General features: G+C 39.1%; 1 non-coding gene across 1 annotated transcript; it reads left to right on the top strand.

Moving 5' to 3' along the window:
• The first annotated feature begins 11,057 nt into the window (after positions 1-11,057).
• LOC112764897 (small nucleolar RNA R71) lies at positions 11,058-11,165 on the top strand. Its single transcript, XR_003183391.1, has one exon. It is a non-coding gene; the product is annotated as a small nucleolar RNA R71 (small nucleolar RNA).
• Positions 11,166-19,001: the final 7,836 nt, after the last annotated feature.

Genomic DNA, 19,001 nt, shown 5'->3' with positions numbered 1-19,001 from the left:
ATGAAATCAGTAGGGATGTAATGGTTTTCAACTTTAACCAGAACACCCTCTACAAGTCCATGGGCTTGTTTTCTTGAGTTGTCTGCCATCTCAAGTGAGATTTTTGCATCTTGCACCTCAGAGATCCCTAACTTCTCCATTACAGAGAGAGGCATGAGGTTTACATTTGACCCTAAGTCACACAAGGCCTTCTTGAAGGTCATTGTGCCTATGGTACAAGGTATTGAAAACTTCCCAGGGTCCTGTCTCTTTTGAGGCAATTTCTGCCTAGACAAGTCATCCAGTTCTTTGGTGAGCAAAGGAGGTTCATCCTCCCAAGTCTCATTTCCAAATAACTTGTCATTTAGCTTCATGATTGCTCCAAGGTATTTAGCAACTTGCTCTTCAGTGACATACTCATCCTCTTCAGAGGAAGAATACTCATCAGAGCTCATGAATGGCAGAAGTAAGTTCAATGGAATCTCTATGGTCTCAGTCTGAGCCTCAGATTCCCATGGTTCCTCATTGGGGAACTCATTGGAGGCCAGTGGACGTCCAGTGAGGTCTTGACGATTGGATTTTTGACGGTTTAGAATTTCACAAATGAATTCTCGTTGCAAGTATAGTTTCTAAACCAACAGTAATCCTTTCATACAAAAGATTGTTTGTCACAAGTAACAAACCCCTAAAATTAATAACCGAAGTATTCAAACCTCGGGTCGTTCTCCCTAGGAATTGTAATGAAGTGTCTTGTTATTGGTTGTGAATCATATTTGGGGTTTTTAAGATTTTGGACAAGAAATATAAATGGCAAAGAAAATAAACTAACAACTAACAAAGCTCTTGGCAAGATACGAGAACTAGAAGTCCTATCCTAGTTATCCTTCTCAATTGTGATGAGAATTGTTCATTGCTACCACTTAGTTAACCCTTACTAAAGAAAGGAAAGTCAAGTGGATGAATTGACTTGAGCCACAAGTCCTAGCCAACTCCCAAGGAAAGACTAGCTTTAGTGCACTCCAAACCAATTAGCAATCTCTCTAATTATCAATCAACAAAGGAATTAGATAACTCAAGTGTCACTAATTACTCTACCTAGGCCAAGAGGAACAAAATCTACACTAAAGCTAAAAGAGACATTTCAACAAACACATAAAGTGCAATAGAAGTGGACATTATTAAATGCAAGAATTAAAGAGAGATCTAACTATAAAGGCAAGAGATCAACAATAGAAAAGCAAAGAAGAACAATTATTATGAATTACCTCTTATTGAATTGAAAGAAAATGGAATGAACAATAGTAGATCTACAACAAAACATAAGAACAACATAAAGGAAATTACAATAAAAGAATAGAAGAAGATGAATGTAGCAACAAAGAATTGAGATGTAGAAGTAGAAGAAAGCAAAGATTAAAACCTAGATCTAAGAACTAATCCTAATCCTAATCCTAATTCTAGAGAGAAGTGAGAGCTTCTCTCTCTAGAAACTAATTCTAACTAATCCTAATGAGTGTGTAATGATTGGAATCCCCTTGGCTCTTCAATCCTTGGCTTTAAATAGCATCTTTGGCGCCAAAGTTGGTTGCAATTGGGCCCCACAACCCTTCAGAATTCGTTGGCCACGTTTTCATTAAAAAATCATAAAACAGCACCGACGCGTACGCGCACAGCACGCGTACGCGTCCATGGGGTAATTCGCAGGTGCGCGCGAGCGCCAAGTGCGCGCGCGTCCATGGGCGAGTTCAACTTCTTTGACTTTTCATGATTTCTCCACTTTGCATGCTTTCCCTCTTCACTCCTTTGATCCATTCCTAGCCTTTTCAATCTGAAATCACTAACAAACATATCAAGGCATCTAGTGGAATCAAAGGTGAATTGAATTTAGCTAATTTAAGGGCTAGGAAGCATGTTTTCACATCTAAGCACAAACTAGGAGACAATCACAAAACTATGCTATTTCATTGAATAAATGTGGGTAAAAGGTTATAAAATCCCCTAAATTAAGCACAAGATAAACCCTCAAAATGGGGTTTGTCAACCTCCCCACACTTAAACCAAGCATGTCCTCATGCTTAAGCCAAGAGAAAGCAAAGGGCATCAACATTTATTCAATGTAAATAAACTATATGCAACCTAAACTATATGCAACTAAATGCAAAATGGTTTTACTTACTTGGTTAAAAATAACTCAATCTCCAAGACATACAAGCGCAAGTAGGGCTTAAGATCATATAACGATTCATGCGTCCTACCAATCGAAGTATAAACATGAAGTTCACATAGACTTGCAAGAAGAACGCTCGTGAAAGCCGGGAATCAAGGAATTGAGCATCGAACCCTCACCGGAAGTGTTTGCACTCTAGTCACTCGGTGTTTGGGGTTGATTCTCTCAATTCTCCCCTAATCATGCTTTCCAAGATTTGTTTATCTTCTAACAATCAACAATTATTCAATGCATGCATACATGTATCATGTGTAACAACCCTGATTTTCGAGTACGCGAGATCGTTTCTAAAAGTACGGAGAACTCCGGAGGATCAGTAAGGGGAGAAGCTCTGATATATTATCAAGTATCTCAATCCTCATTATCATTATGTCATCCTTAAGCTAGAACCTTCTCTGAGGCAAGCTCGATAATGCAATCGCGAAGAACCTAGTTTTTGAACCGTATCGGTTGGCAGTTTTGATTCTGATTTTCGTAAATAGTCTCTGTTTGACGAACCGGACTCGATTCATGAGAGGAGAGAGATAATAGTATAATATTATCATTATATTAGTATTAGAAAATGCTTGAATGATATTATAAGGTTAGCTAGTCTATTTTTGTTAAAAACAGAAAATCGGTTTAACCGGGTTTACGGTTTACTGGTGTAGCTTAGCACCAACACTCTCTGATGAATTTAGCAATGCTAAGGCCTCATTATACATGTTCTATTATCATAATAAATATGTTACTAGTGTCATTTATGCTAGTAGCTAAGAAAATAATTTTTAGAGATGTTTTTGCAAGTGTTCCGATACATCTAGTTTTAGTAGTTATACACCTGAGATATTTTAATATTATTTTAACCCACCTCCAAGCCAACCAATCACAACTCACCCTACACCCCCAAAACCCCCAAGGCTGCCTCATTTGCTCATTGTGGCCGAAAATCACCAAGAGAAAAAGGAGAGAAAGTTCTTGGTTCATAAATCTTCAAAGCTTGATTTCTTCTGAACTAAAACTCAAATCAAAACTCCGATTTCACCAAAATGATCCTCTCTTCTTCCTCTACATAACCATGTGACTTATCAAGGCTGGAAATAAGGTGAGATGGCTGTCTCCCTCCCTCTTCAATTCGGTTTTCAAGGAAAACCATGTAAACATGTGTTTTCTTGATGTTTTTCCTTAGGAATCATGCTTAACTTGACTTGAGGGCCAAGAAACGTGAATTTCCAGCAACTCTAAGGTGATAAATCACTTCCTAACATGCTGAGTGAGATTTGGTTAGTCGAGGGTTTTTGGATTTAAAGTTGTTCTTGATGTGATTTAGGAGGAAAAAGTGCTAAAGGACCACCTGAAAGTTTGATTGAATTAGGAGCAGCAAAACCAGGTAGGGTTTGACGAATTTAATCTTGATTGATTGTGTTTGAGTTGTGTGATTATGATATGGTTTGGCTGTGCTTGAAATTGATTGTTTGTATGAGAAATTCTTGTTGAAATTTTGGTGAAAAATTGATGAAATTTGATGAAATTCAAGTTATGAATGTGTGTTCTTATGGCTGCTGGAAAACGAAACCCTAGAGCTTAAATTGGGGTTCAATTTGTGTTAAAATCATGTAGAAAAGATGGGGTTTTAGTGGCTGGATAAATGAATGTTGCTAGCTACTCGTGATGTATTTATGTGTGGTTGTTTATAACTGTTTTATCTGTTATTACTTGTGAATTGATTATGAGTGATTCCGTCTATTAATTCAAACGTTTAAAAAAAATAAATACTTCGCAAATTAACTACGTTTTTAACAACGAATCAGGCTCATATGATAAATAATAGATAATAATTAAGAGGACAAATTGGTAGCGCTCAGTTTTTGGTATGATCTAGACATATTGAAAATTGGGTCATTACATCATGAGGTCTTTTCTTTAGGTTGTAATGGGGTTAGGGTCAAGGTAGGATCACATATGGCTAGTGGACTTAGGATTTGAATCTTTGATTAACTTAAACTTTCCCACCTAACCTATATAATGACCTATACAATTAAGTACTAATCTAACTACCCATTCTTCACTTTTTCACATACTCATGCATTTTCTTTTTCATTTCACAACACATATGCATTGATTTTATTTGAACTTTACTTTGGGGCATTTTGTCCCCTTTTTATTTCTTTCTTTTTCTTCTTTTCCTTTCTTTTTCTATTTTTTTTTCTTTTCCTTTTCCATATTATTTTTTCTTTTCTTTTTCTTTTGTTTTTCTCATTTTTTCTTTCTATATACAAGAACCTCAATGCATAAGGTTTTACATTTGATCAATACATGAGTATGTACCCAATTCCCAATATTTCCAATAATAATACAAAACTACCCTTTTATTCACCCAATGTCCCAAGGTTCCCACACTTGAATGATACTCACACACACTAGCCTAAGCTAATCAAAGATCCAAATAAGGACATTTATTGTTTTCCGCTTTGGCTTGTAATGTGCTAAAATTAAGAACAAGTGGGTTAATCATAGGCTCAAATTTGGCTAACAATGGAAGATAAAAGGTAAGGCTATTTGGGTAAGTGAGCTAATGAAATGATGGCCTCAATCATATAAATGCATGAATACAAGGAATAATGGGACATATAGATTCAAACAAATCAAAGATTACAATCATAGAAAGAGAATAATGCACACAAGAATGGAAAAATAAGTGGTTATAAGATGTAACCACACTATTAGGCTCAAATCTCACTTGCTTGTGTTCTTAGCTCAAAAACCATGTTCCAAAATACATTCTTTCAAGCAAGTTCAACAGAAAATTTTCTTTTTCAAATTGGTAGGGTACCCTAAAACAGTTTCTTGGAAAGAAAATCATCACCCTAACCAAGTAGTCCTAATAAGAAAGAAGTGGTAAAAATATGTATAAATTCTAACTAACATGCAACATATCATGCAATGCAATAGCTAGCTAACAAAGAAAATAAAAAATTTGGTGTTGAAAAGGAAATTTTTACCCATGGAGATCGGTCAAACGACCTCCCCACACTTGAAGATTGCACCGTCCTCGGTGCATGCAAAGAAGAGCGAGGTGGATGGATTGCTACAATTGATGAGCTCCTTCAAAATGTTGTGCGGATGACTTGTTTGTTACCCCATTTAAAAGGTTTTCCTTTCTCCTCTCTTGGTGGCCAACCTAAAAGGTGAGGAAAGAAGAACGACAATGAGGCCTACAACAAAGATATCAAAACAAGTAGAATGTAGGCCGGGGCTAATGCCAAATAAGAGTAAGGTTCCCACTACATGTTAGCTAAGCATGTGAGTGAGAAAACAATGTAAGCTAATGGCATATTAACTAATACTCGATGTAAGAGTAAAGTCAAAGCATGAAGAGCATATGGCACATCAAGTTCAAATAAGAAGAAGTGGGTCATGAAAGACAAGATAAGGTCATATCAATGCACAAAGACATAAGAGTCATACAAGATGAAGCATTGATTTAAAAGTTTCATCACCCAACAATATCAAACAAGTCAAGAAGCACCAAAATAATGTAAGAAAGTCTCAACAATTGAGTAGGAAAGTTCAACACCATTATTAAAATGGAAAACTTAGAAAATAAAATGAGAACAAGGTAGAAAAAAACAAAATTAAAATGCAATGAATGAAAATAAGCAAATGCAATAAAAGAAAATGGAGGAAAAGAGAAAAATTTTTTGTTTTGTTTTTTTAGTATTTTTTATTTATTTATTTATTATTATTATATTATTATTATTTTTATTTTATTTTTTTTTAAAAAAAAAAGTTTCATTTATATTAAAAGAGAAAAGAAAAAAATTTCTAAGAGAGGAAGAAGAAAAAAAAATTAGAAAGAAAGAAGAAGAGAAGAGGAAAGAAGGAGAAAGGAGGAGAGAGAAAAGCAGGGTGCAAATCCGCGCGCACGCGCACAGCGCGCTTACGCGTGGATGCAGCATGGACAATCCGCGCGCGCGCGCACAGCGCGCTTACGCGTGGATGAGGTTGGGACGATCCGTGCGCGCGCGCGCACAGCGCGCTTACGCGTGGATGAGCTTGTGCTCCCAGCACAATGCTGGCACAACGCGCGCACAACTCTCTGGTTTTTGTACCAGAAGTTGCAGAAGTGCAATGTGCGCGCGCGCGCTCAGCGTGCTTACGCGCCGATGGCTTTTTTTTTTTTTCTATCTATTTTTTTTTTGCTTTTTTTTTTTTGCCCAGAAAGCAGAAAAAATGCCCAAGAGTTCCCTATAATGTCCAAAACTCTTCTTTATTCAATCACATATCAAACAATTCACATAAATGCAATTTGATTTTAGGATTTATTCATCTACTACTAATGAATACAACATACTAACAACCAATCTTTACCAACAAATCAATATGAAATGAAAATCTACCTACAATGACAACTCAAATCACTTATTAAACAAAACTAAAAGAGAATGGAGAGAGTTTACCATGGTGGGGTGTCTCCCACCTTGCACTTTTATTTATTGTCCTTAAGTTGGACTTATGGGGAGCTTCTCTCAAGGTGGCTTGTGCTTGTACTCATCTTGGAACTCTCACCAATGCTTGGTTCTCCATTGTGCCCCAAGATTTCCTATGGGTTGAGCCAAGTGTTGATGGAGTTCTTCACAAGCTTGGGGCTCCCAAAGTTGGTCCTCTTTTTCTAATCCGGGATCCCACACTTTGTTTTCACACCCGTCTTGAAGTTGATCATCATTATTAGTCCATCCGGGTGGTAAACAAGAAGAATCCTCTATGAAGTGTCCAACAATCCTCCTAGACCCATCTATTTGAGCACTATTCTCACCTTTGTATTCAACTCTTGAAGTATCAACTAAAATGAGCCTTGATTTGCAACGCCAACCACGAAACATCTTTCGCTTACGCTTCATCCCACAAAGCATCCTAAGTTGACCATCCGTTTCAAGCAAGCCATACTCAAGTGGGACAATAAAGCTAATAGAAATGAATTTTACCCACTCAAGTGAAGGAGTAGATGACAACCTAGGCAAAGATTCTCCCAAAGATCTTGACAAAGCGTATTCCACTCCCATCTTTCTATTTTTAAGGACTTCCACCTCTTCACTAAATTTCTCTAATTCAATCCTTTGTTCATCAATACTATCTAAGCCTTTTCCCTTAATCAAACTATAATTGGGAGGTTGAAAGAAGTTTACCTCCACAATATTTTCAAATGCACCGGGAAAAGGTTCTTCAAGTTTAAAGGATTCTCCACCACTAGGACTTGATACTTGCTCTTCATCACCAAGGGAACTCAATCCTTGCTCTATCCCATCCAAGTCTTCATATGGAGTATGCCTTGGAAGGTGTGCACTTTCCTCCCTAGCATCAATTTCAATCATCTTGGAGGGGTTTTCTTCAACTCTATGTTCCCATGGAGGCTCCACATCTCCTAAGTCTTCTACCACTTCTTCCTTGTCTTCAACAATTAAAGCTTCCTCCAATTGCTCCAATACAAAGCAACTTCCTTCATTTCCCACCGGAGTTTTCAATCTCTCCTTCATGCTATGCTCTTCTTGAGCCATGGGAGTTCCTTGAGTGTTCAAGCATTGGGAGGCTAATTGATTTGTTACCGCATCCAAGGCGGCCATGAAATTTTGCACATCCCTTTTCATCTCTTCTTGTCCTTGAGCAAGAACACTAAGGGTTTCATCCATTAGAGGTTGGGGTGGGTGGAAGGGTGCATTATTTTGGGGGAAGGGTTTATAGTAGGAAGATGGTTCTTCTTGGTAGAGTTGTGGTGGTTCAATGTTCTCCACTCTTTCCACTTGTTGCACAACACACTCCATGGTTGCTTGAAATTGATCCAATGCTTCCTTGAGATGATCCCTTGACTCTTGTTCCTCTTGGATGTCATGAGTAGGATCATAGGGCTCTTGGATTAAAGGACATAAGTATTCTTCCATGGGAGGTTGTGGTGGAAAGTAGTATTCATCTTGTGGTTGGAAATTTTCATATGTTGGAGGTGGTTCATCTTGGTAATAATATGGAAGGGGTGGCTCTTGAAAGTGGTGATGTTGGGATAGTGGTAGCTCTATGTGTGGTTCATATGGCTCATATGGTTGTTGGAATGGTGGATATGGATTAGGGTCATATGAGGGTGGTTGGTAAGAAGGGGCTTGTGAGTATGGTTGAGAATTATGTTGAGGGTATGGATCATAGGCATATGGTGGTGGTTCTTGAAAGTCACAAGGAGATTCACCATAGCCATTGGATTGATATGCATCATAGAATGGCTCTTCTTCATAGTGCATTGGTGGGGGTTGTTGCCATGAGGATTGATCATAAGAATATGGCTCCTCCCACCTTTGGTTATCCCATCCTTGATACACATCTTCATTATAGTCCTCATCACTTACAACATAATTGTAATCACACTCATAGCCAAAGTGAGAATTCATGATAATAGGAGAGGGCAAAAACAAAAAATAGGAACAAATAAAGAGAACAAACTAAAAACTAACAAAGACGCAAAAAGCAAACCTATTTACAATATTCACATATATACAATAACCAATAACATAACACCATTGCAAATCCCCGGCAACGGCGCCATTTTGACGATTGGATTTTTGACGGTTTAGAATTTCACAAATGAATTCTCGTTGCAAGTATAGTTTCTAAACCAACAGTAATCCTTTCATACAAAAGATTGTTTGTCACAAGTAACAAACCCCTAAAATTAATAACCGAAGTATTCAAACCTCGGGTCGTTCTCCCTAGGAATTGTAATGAAGTGTCTTGTTATTGGTTGTGAATCATATTTGGGGTTTTTAAGATTTTGGACAAGAAATATAAATGGCAAAGAAAATAAACTAACAACTAACAAAGCTCTTGGCAAGATACGAGAACTAGAAGTCCTATCCTAGTTATCCTTCTCAATTGTGATGAGAATTGTTCATTGCTACCACTTAGTTAACCCTTACTAAAGAAAGGAAAGTCAAGTGGATGAATTGACTTGAGCCACAAGTCCTAGCCAACTCCCAAGGAAAGACTAGCTTTAGTGCACTCCAAACCAATTAGCAATCTCTCTAATTATCAATCAACAAAGGAATTAGATAACTCAAGTGTCACTAATTACTCTACCTAGGCCAAGAGGAACAAAATCTACACTAAAGCTAAAAGAGACATTTCAACAAACACATAAAGTGCAATAGAAGTGGACATTATTAAATGCAAGAATTAAAGAGAGATCTAACTATAAAGGCAAGAGATCAACAATAGAAAAGCAAAGAAGAACAATTATTATGAATTACCTCTTATTGAATTGAAAGAAAATGGAATGAACAATAGTAGATCTACAACAAAACATAAGAACAACATAAAGGAAATTACAATAAAAGAATAGAAGAAGATGAATGTAGCAACAAAGAATTGAGATGTAGAAGTAGAAGAAAGCAAAGATTAAAACCTAGATCTAAGAACTAATCCTAATCCTAATCCTAATTCTAGAGAGAAGTGAGAGCTTCTCTCTCTAGAAACTAATTCTAACTAATCCTAATGAGTGTGTAATGATTGGAATCCCCTTGGCTCTTCAATCCTTGGCTTTAAATAGCATCTTTGGCGCCAAAGTTGGTTGCAATTGGGCCCCACAACCCTTCAGAATTCGTTGGCCACGTTTTCATTAAAAAATCATAAAACAGCACCGACGCGTACGCGCACAGCACGCGTACGCGTCCATGGGGTAATTCGCAGGTGCGCGCGAGCGCCAAGTGCGCGCGCGTCCATGGGCGAGTTCAACTTCTTTGACTTTTCATGATTTCTCCACTTTGCATGCTTTCCCTCTTCACTCCTTTGATCCATTCCTAGCCTTTTCAATCTGAAATCACTAACAAACATATCAAGGCATCTAGTGGAATCAAAGGTGAATTGAATTTAGCTAATTTAAGGGCTAGGAAGCATGTTTTCACATCTAAGCACAAACTAGGAGACAATCACAAAACTATGCTATTTCATTGAATAAATGTGGGTAAAAGGTTATAAAATCCCCTAAATTAAGCACAAGATAAACCCTCAAAATGGGGTTTGTCAGGTCTTCCTCAGTGGCGTTCACTGCCTCTTCTTCCTCCCAGAATTCGGCCATGTTGATGGCCTTGCACTCTCCTTTTGGATTTTCTTCAGTATTGCTTGGGAGAGTACTAGGAGGGAGTTCAGTAATTTTCTTGCTCAGCTGACCCACTTGTCCCTCCAAATTTCTAATGGAGGACCTTGTTTCAGTCATGAAACGTTGAGTGGTTTTGATCAGATCAGAGACCATGGTTGCTAAGTCAGAGGTATTCTGCTTAGAGCTCTCTGTCTGTTGCTGAGAAGATGATGGAAAAGGTTTGCTATTGCTAAACCTGTTTCTTCCACCATTATTGTTATTGAAACCTTGTTGAGGTCTCTGTTGATCCTTCCATGAAAGATTTGGATGATTCCTCCATGAAGGATCGTAGGTGTTTCCATAGGGTTCTCCCATGTAATTCACCTCTTCTATTGAAGGGTTCTCAGGATCATAAGTTTCTTCCTCAGATGAAGCCTCCTTAGTACTGCTTGGTGCATTTTGCATTCCAGACAGACTTTGAGAAATCATATTGACTTGTTGGGTCAATATTTTGTTCTGAGCCAATATGGCATTCAGAGTGTCAATCTCAAGAACTCCTTTCTTCTGACTAGTCCCATTGTTCACAGGATTTCTTTCAGAAGTGTACATGAATTGGTTATTTGCAACCATTTCAATCAGTTCTTGAGCTTCAGTAGGCGTCTTCTTCAGATGAAGAGATCCTCCAGAAGAGCTATCCAAAGACATCTTGGACAGTTCAGAGAGACCATCATAGAAAATACCTATGATGTTGCATTCAGAAAGCATATCAGTGGGACACTTTCTGATCAATTGTTTGTATCTTTCCCAAGCTTCATAGAGGGATTCTCCTTCCTTCTGTCTGAAGGTTTGGACTTCCACTCTAAGCTTACTCAATTTTTGAGGTGGAAAGAACTTTGCCAAGAAGGCATTGACTAGCTTTTCCCAAGAGTCCATGCTTTCTTTAGGTTGAGAATCCAACCATGTTCTAGCTCTGTCTCTTACAGCAAAAGGGAATAGCATCAGTCTGTAGACCTCAGGGTCAACCCCATTAGTCTTGACTGTGTCACAGATTTGCAAGAACTCAGCTAAAAACTGATGAGGATCTTCCAATGGAAGTCCATGGAACTTGCAATTCTGTTACATTAGAGAAACTAATTGAGGCTTAAGCTCAAAGTTGTTTGCTCCAATGGCAGGGATAGAGATGCTTCTCCCATAGAAGTCGGGAGTAGGTGCAGTAAAGTCACCCAGCACCTTCCTTGCATTGTTGGCATTGTTGTTGTTTTCGGCTGCCATGAGTTCTTCTTCCTTGAAGAATTCGTTCAGGTGCTCTAAAGAGAGTTGTGCTTTGGCTTCTCTTAGCTTTCTCTTCAAGGTCCTTTCAGGTTCAGGATCAGCCTCAACAAGAATGCCTTTGTCTTTGCTCCTGCTCATAAGAAAGAGAAGGGAACAAGAAAATGTGGAATCCTCTATGTCACAGTATAGAGATTCCTTTAGGTGTCAGAGGAAAAGAAGAGTAGAAGACAGAAGTGGAAAATTCGAACTTAACAAAGGAGATGGAGTTCGAATTTTACATTAAGGGATAGTGTTAGTCCATAGATAGAAGGATGTGAGAAGGAGGGAAGTAATTTTCGAAAATTAAGTGAAAAATTTTGAAAACATTTTTGAAAAATATTACTTAATTTTCGAAAATGAAAATGGAAAAGAAATCAAGTGATTTTTGAAAAAGATTTTGAAATTAGAAATCAAAAAGATTTGATTGAAAACTATTTTGAAAAAGATGTGGTTAAGAAGATATGATTGATTAAAAAATGTGATTGAGAAGATATGATTTGAAAAATATTTTAAAAAGATTTGATTTGAAAATTAAAAAAAAACTTGACTAACAAGAAAAGATATGATTCAAACATTAAACCTTTCTCAACAGAAAAGGTAACATACTTGAAATGTTGAATCAAATCATTAATTGATAGTAAGTATCTTAAAAAAATGGAAAGAAATTGGTTTTGAAGAAGATTTGATTGGAAAATTGATTTGAAAAAGATTTGATTTTGAAAAGATTTTGAAAACTTAAAAAAATTTGATTTGAAAACAAAATCTTCCCTTCTAGCCATCCTGGCGTTAAACGCCCAGAATGGTATCCATTCTGGCGTTTAACGCCCAAAATGCTACCCTTTTGGGCGTTAAACGCCCAACCAGGTACCCTGGCTGGCGTTTAAACGCCAGTCTGTCCTTCTTCACTGGGCGTTTTGAACGCCCAGCTTTTTCTGTGCAATTCCTCTGCTGTATGTTCTGAATCTTCAATTCTCTGTATTATTGACTTGAAAAGACACAAATTAAAAATATTTTTGGATTTTTAATAATAAGGACAAACCAAAATGCAACAAGAATCAAATAACAATGCATGCAAGACACCAAACTTAGCAGTTTGTATACTACTGACACTAACAAAATGAAAATGCATATGAGACACACAAAACAATCAAGTCAATTGAATTCAAAGATCAGAGCAAGTAAATCATCAAGAACATCTTGAAGATCACCAAGATACATGAATGAATACATGCAATTGACACCAAACTTATGATGAGACACTAGACTCAAACAAGAAATATTTTTGGATTTTATGATTTTTTTAATTTTTTTTTGTGTTTTTCGAAAATCAAGTGGAAAAAGGTATCAAAATTCTTAATGAGAATTCCAGGAATCAGTGCAATGCTAGTCTAAGACTCCGGTCCAGGAATTAGACATGGCTTCACAGCCAGCCAAGCTTTCAGAGAAAGCTTCGGTCCAAAACACTAGACATGGCCAAAGGCCAGCCAAGCCTTAGCAGATCATTGCTCCAAAAGCAAGATTGATAAAAATCAACAAACTTTTGTGGTGATAAGTTGAAACCTCGGTCCAATGAAATTAGACATGGCTTCTCAGCCATCCAGATTTCAACAAATCATCATGAAACTCTAGAACTCATCTTCAAGAATTTCGAAAAAAAAATAAATACCTAATCTAAGCAACAAGATGAACCGTCAGTTGTCCAAACTTGAACAATCCCTGGCAATAACGCCAAAAACTTGGTGTTGTTGCCGGATCTTGGCACTGATGTTACCAAAAGCTTGCTCAAAACTTGAACAATCCCCGGCAACGGCGCCAAAAACTTGGTGCGCGAAATTGTGAACAATACTTTTTCACAACTCTCATAATCCCCGGTCATGAACCCCAAAAACTTGGTGGCTCAATACCTTGGCATTACACAACTTCGCACAACTAACCAGCAAGTGCACTAGGTCGTCCAAGTAATAAACCTTACACGAGTAAGGGTCGATCCCACGGAGATTGTTAGTATTGAAGCAAGCTATGGTCATCTTGTAAATCTTAGTCAGGCAAACTCAAACGGTAATGGTGATGAACAAAAATAACACAAAGGTAAAGATAGAGATACTTATGTAGTTCATTGGTAGGAACTTCAGATAAGCGCATGAAGATGCCTTCCCTTCCGTCTCTCTGCTTTCCTACTATCTTCATCCAATCCTTCTTACTCCCCATGGCAAGCTTAAGCAAGGGTTTCACCGTTGTCAGTGGCTACCTCCCATCCTCTCAGTGAAAGCGATTGCATATGCTCTGTCACAGCATAACGGAATTCATCTGTCGGTTCTCAATCAGGCCGGAATAGAATCTAGTGATTCTTTTGTGTCTGTCACTAACGCCCCGCCCTCAGGAGTTTGAAGCACGTCACAGTCATTCAGTCATTGAATCCTTCTCAGAACACCACAGACAAGGTTAGACCTTCCGGATTCTCTTGAATGCCGCCATCAGTTCTCGCCTATACCACGAAGACTCTGATCTCACGGAATGGTTGGCTCGTTTGTCAGACGAGCACTCGGTTGTCAGGCGATCAACCATGCATCGTGCAATCAGGAATCCAAGAGATATTCACTAGAGCCTTGATCTCTTGTAGAACAAGAATGGTTGTCAGTCACCTTGTTCATGGGTGAGAATGATGATGAGTGTCACGGATCATCACATTCATCAAGTTGAAGAACAAGTGATATCTTAGAACAAGAACAAGCGGAATTGAATGGAAGAACAATAGTAATTGCATTAATACTCGAGGTACAGCAGAGCTCCACACCTTAATCTATGGTGTGTAGAAGCTCCACCGTTGAAAATACATAAGAACAAGGTCTAGGCATGGCCGAATGGCCAGCCTCCCAAAGTGATCAAAAGATCTAAAGAAAAAGGTTCCAAAGATCAAAAGATTTTTAATACAATAGTCAAAGGTCCTACTTATAGAAAACTAGTAGCCTAAGGTGTACAGAAATGAGTAAATGACATAAAACTCCTCTTCCGGGCCCACTTGGTGTGTGCTTGGGCTGAGCAATGAAGCAAATTTCGTGCAGAGACTCTTCTTGGAGTTAAACGCCAGCTTTAGTGCCAGTTTGGGCGTTTAACTCCCATTTGGGTGCCAGTTCCAGCGTTTAACGCTGGGATTTCTGAGGGTGACTTTGAACGCCGGTTTGGGCCATCAAATCTTGGGCAAAGTATGGACTATCATATATTGCTGGAAAGCCCAGGATGTCTACTTTCCAACGCCGTTGAGAGCGCGCCAATTGGGCTTCTGTAGCTCCAGAAAATCCACTTCGAGTGCAGGGAGGTCAGAATCCAACAGCATCTGCAGTCCTTTTTGGTCTCTGAATCAGATTTTTGCTCAGGTCCCTCAATTTCAGCCAGAAAATACCTAAAATCACAGAAAAACACACAAACTCGTAGTAAAGTCCAGAAAAGTGAATTTTAACTAAAAACTAATAAAAATATACTAAAAACTAACTAGAACATACTAAAAACATACTAAAAACAATGCCAAAAAGTATACAAATTATCCGCTCATCAGAGACTTGACAAAGGTCCAAGAAAGAGGATTACAAAAATAACTTAGAAGAGATCGACCTAATGAAGTCGGTCCCTACAAAACAAGTTGTAAAAGTAATCCCTAAAAGAGACCTGACAAAGGTCCAAGAAAGAGGATTACAAAAACAACTTAGAAGAGATCGACCTAATGAAGTCAGTCTCCTACAAAGACAAGTTGTAAAAGTAAATCCCTGAAAGAGACCTGACAAAGGTCCAAGAAAGAGGATTACAAAAACAACTTAGAAGAGATCGACCTAATGAAGTCAGTCTCCTACAAAGACAAGTTGTAAAAGTAAATCCCTGAAAGAGACCTGACAAAGGTCCAAGAAAGAGGATTACAAAAACAACTTCGAAAAGACCGACCTAACGAAGTCGGTCTCCTACGAAAACAAGTTGTAAAAGCAATCCCTTAAAGAGACCTAACAAAGGCCCAGAAAAGAGGATTACAAAAATAACTTAGAAGGAGACCAACATAAAGAAATCGGTTATAAGGCGCTAAAAAGCGAGGAAACCGAAAAACAAGTTGGACCCCCCACAAGTCGCGACTTCAAAAGGATCCAAGCTACAAACAAACGTATGAAATCATAGTATGATAAAGCTTCAAAGAGGCCACCGAAATCAACCTCAGAGAAACCATTTCATTTTCAAAATAAAGTTGCTAAAAATAGCAACTAGAGTATTAACAGTCAATAAAAACATCATTCACAAAAAACAAGTTCAAAAGCCCACAAATCGGGCTATTTACACAAATATTCAGAAAAAATATCAGCTAAGATCGGGAGCCTTCCCGGCAGCATCAGTACGGGGAGAAGGAGGACGAGTCTAAAGGGGCACAGCATCTACAGTTCCATCATCTCGGTTCAGAATCTAGCAATCCGGATCAGATGTAACAGGAGGAACCGAGAAAGTCGACACTTTAAGAGAAGGCACTGGGGGAGGATCAGCCTCATCATCATCCTGGTCTTCAGGGATAATCTTACCATCCGTCACAATATTGTCCAGGCTGATGAGAGTCAAGTCGGCACCAGGAGAAACAATTCAGAACTGCTCCATCAGGTTCTCGGAGGTGGCAGTTACGCTGCCCACAAGGTGACCCTGAAGCTCACCATAATTGGCCCGAGCACTTTCCAACTCATCCGGAGGCGCATTAAATCCCTATAAGCTGAGACATAGCTATCCTTATGCTTCAGGGCCATGTCCTCAGCCAACTTCAAAGAAGCAGCCAGGGCAATAGAGCTGGCCTTCTCACCCTCCAACTCCTTCTCCACCTTCGCCAACTTCACCTCCAACTCCTCCTTTAGACCCTTGATTTGATCAAATTCTGACTTGGCCTCCTCCATGAAGGATTTTGTGGCATGAATCGGAATCCCCTGAACTGTTCGGAAAATAGCCGCACCCATATGAGCCATCTTCACACTACTTTTGGTGATAAAATCCAGATGCTGAAGAAGAGACACGTCGTTCATGGAAAGCCCACCATAGGGGGCAATTTGCTGGTCAACAAACTCGATAGCATCAAAGTCCGAGGCATCCAGGTTGAATGTCTTTTGCTTTTTTAAGGGAGGGACACCAAAAGCAACGGCAGAAGTCTGAGGAGGATCGACCTGATGAAACCGAGGAGTAGAAATTACTTTCCTCGGCCCAAGGGAACTCGGCACAGGAGGCTTTACAAGGATCTGTGAAGATCCCTCGCCGGCCACCTTGGCCGAGATGTTTTGAGCAGCAGTCGCCTTCTTTGCCCTTTTAAAGGCCTTCATGGAGTCACTATTCTTTGACATCTCTACAAACACAAAAACATCCACGACAAAGAGTTACAAAGTTGATAAGAGGAAGAAAAAGGAAACAAGTATAGAAACCAGTCAGACAAATAGACAAACAAATACCCAAAACAGTCCGAACCAAGGACGGATCATTCAAAAATCTTTTTGTATCAAGATGGGGTGGTTTCCCCCAGAGATCCTCAAGAACAACTACAAAAGCGCGTTCGACATCATCAAGAATCTCCCAAGTGTAGCGAGACACTCTTACATCCTTCTACCACTCTAGAGGGAAGGAGGGCTCATCATTTTCATCAAGAAAAAAGGGGCGGGCCCCCTCAACAGCTCGAACTTTAAAGAAGTAGTTCTTGAAGTCCTTAAAGGACTCATCATACATCACAAACACTTCATGGCCCTGGGCGGACCGAAAAGAAACCCAAGAAGCTTTCTTTTTTGAAGAACCACCAGGCTTGGCGGAAACAAACAAGTAAAGAAAAAGAGTTTGGGAAGGTGTTACATCTAGTTCACGGCAGAGAAGTTGGAAAATTTTAATGAAACCCCAGGAATTATGGTGAAGCTGGGATGGAGCAATATTACACGACCATAACAGGTCGGTCTCAAAAGCAGAAAAAGGAAAAGTAACATTCAACTGGCTGAAGAAGAATTCATAGGCATAGAAGAAGGGACGCTCCCTCTCAATGGAAGTCGGAAAATAAACTCTCTCATCAGAATCAGGGGCAACAAACTCGTAATCCTCCTCACGAGCATTGTTACCACAAATCCTATGGCGTTTCCTCAGCTCTGTGTAAAATTCAGCATCCACGACAGAAACACATAACAAAACAAGGGAGTCCAGCCAATCAGACATCCCCTCGGAAACTCTGGAAGACATCTCTACAATGTTATTGCGAGAAGACATGAGGCCAACTAATCCTACAAGGAAGAAAAGAAGATAGGGGTTACTACAAACATCTCGGACAAAAGGAGAAAACAACTCGGTCAATACTTCTCAAACGAGGAAACAACGAAAAGGAAAACCCCAAGACTCAAACCAAAATCCTAGGGCATCCTTTAGAGGCAGTAACAAAGCAAGGTTTCCAGAAATACTCTACAGCTTGCATCCCAGCATTCCTCAAAAAAGAATTCAAAAACAACAAACGCTTTTCATCGAAGGAAAACACAGCAAATCATCACAAGTCCACCAAGCAAAAAGCATTCTCAAACATCAAACACGCCAAGCAGAGACCGTTAAAGATGCAACCTTTTTTAAGAGCAGACAAAAGCAACCTTCAAATAAATGAAGAACAGACACGGACAAGCAGTATCAAGAACAGAAACAACAAAAACATGCAAAACCCTAAAGGCACCCAGCAAAAGCAAAAATGATCATACAGAAGATAGAGAAACTCTCAGAAAGCACATTTCAACAAATCTAGGGCTCAAGGAAAGCAGAAAGATCCAAACTTTTTCAAAAAGAGAGGATCAAAACCAAAACCTCATCACAAAACTAAGATCAAAGAGAAAGCATGAAAGGGGACTAACCTGGAGACAGAAGAAACTTCGAAAAAGGGCAGAAACGAAAGTTGCCTAGAAAACCGCCGAGTGACGCCACTAACGCTAGGAAGCAGAAGTGCAAGCGAAAGACAGAGAGCGAAGAGAGAAGAGGAAAAAGTTACGAAGAGGTTACAAGGAAAATAAAAGGAGAAAAACCATTTTCTGGGTTTTTCAAAATCAAAAGTAAAGAGCCCAGGGGAAACGGAGCAATTAATGTTCAAATTAAAGAAGGCATTAAACCCTCGCACGTTCCCAAAAAAGCGCCGATAGAAAAGCACGCGCTTTTTAGAGGAAACGTTCTACATTCAAAAGCTGCTACAAAGGAATCGACAAAATGCTCGAGTTCGGCTTCACCAAAAAAGGACTGAAGTCAAGGACTCGACCTCAAAAAGAAGACCGAGCTCAAGCAGGGGCACTGTTCATACCCTGGGTCGAGCTGTCCGACCCGAGATGTTCGACAGACAAAGCGACCGACCTCTTCAGGTCAGGACAACCCGACCTCTTCCCAAAG

Source organism: Arachis hypogaea, chromosome 2 (genome assembly GCF_003086295.3).
Source record: "Arachis hypogaea cultivar Tifrunner chromosome 2, arahy.Tifrunner.gnm2.J5K5, whole genome shotgun sequence".
Classification (NCBI taxonomy): Eukaryota; Viridiplantae; Streptophyta; class Magnoliopsida; order Fabales; family Fabaceae; genus Arachis; species Arachis hypogaea.
This window is presented reverse-complemented; position numbering and strand designations above follow the sequence as displayed.